The sequence below is a fragment of the Daktulosphaira vitifoliae genome, unplaced genomic scaffold (assembly GCF_025091365.1).
Source record: "Daktulosphaira vitifoliae isolate Bord-2020 unplaced genomic scaffold, ASM2509136v1 Scaffold_1, whole genome shotgun sequence".
Taxonomy (NCBI): domain Eukaryota; kingdom Metazoa; phylum Arthropoda; class Insecta; order Hemiptera; family Phylloxeridae; genus Daktulosphaira; species Daktulosphaira vitifoliae.
Window position 1 is genome coordinate 49,940,220 of NW_026099572.1, and position 904 is coordinate 49,941,123.

The following is a 904-nucleotide window of genomic DNA, read 5'->3' on the forward strand; positions in this document are numbered from 1 at the left end:
AATATATATATATATATATATATATAAATATATATGGATTGTATAAACTGATGAAAAACATATTGCAGCAATAAATGAAATACAAATCGAACTAATGATTAAAATGTATAAAGAAGAACTCTATTTTGAGATACTCGAGAACACCACAAAGACGTTCATGAGTGTGAATAAATAAACATGACAACAAAAATTAAAAATGTATGATTAATTTAGTTCAATATACAACACATGGTGTAGTCACCAATAGATAAAACACTGACCGACTAATTTTAATTAACAAATGAAAATGAATTACCCGCGTAATAAATCCATTATCCATTAGAACCAGCACTTTTGGCCAACAGGCCGAGCCATTATTGAAGCATTCTTCAGGATACAACAAACTCCTTCTAAATATTACAAAATCAAATTAATCAATACTGCCTTTACCATAATAATAATTATATATATATATCTACAATATTATTATTACAAATGTTGCGAAATTGTCAATAAAACATTTCAATAAGAAATATTCATTTTAAAAAAAATCAATACATGTATATATGTGGGAAAATGCAAACAGGCAATTACAGGAACAGAGCGAAGACGCAATACTATTATTTAATTTATATATTTATAAATTAATACACAAAAACTCTATTAAATGTTAACAAACAAAAATAACACATATATTTAATTACACACGAAAACTCTATATAAAATATTCACACAACACAAAAATATTATATAAAACAGAATACACTTATAAACTAAAGAATATACATAGAGACACGTCTTAGCCGACTCACGACTTGACTTAATCTCCCTCTATGTACTTGATACCACTATCTATCTCCAGACCCTGGAAGTGGTGCCATCTAGATACCAATAGTACCCACATATATATATATATATATATATA

At 26.4% G+C, this 904-nt stretch overlaps 1 long non-coding RNA gene across 4 annotated transcripts in view; it reads right to left on the reverse strand.

The window, feature by feature from the left end:
* Positions 1–68: 68 nt before the first annotated feature.
* The window catches only part of LOC126895134 (uncharacterized), a 4,418-nt gene continuing 3,582 nt past the window's right edge, over positions 69–904 (reverse strand). For 2 of the 4 annotated variants that reach the window (XR_007701595.1, XR_007701594.1), the window contains one exon: positions 69–386. This is a non-coding gene — a long non-coding RNA (uncharacterized LOC126895134). Of the gene's footprint in view, positions 390–904 lie in introns of all 4 variants that reach the window. The other 2 variants (XR_007701596.1, XR_007701593.1) reach the window with 2 other exon arrangements.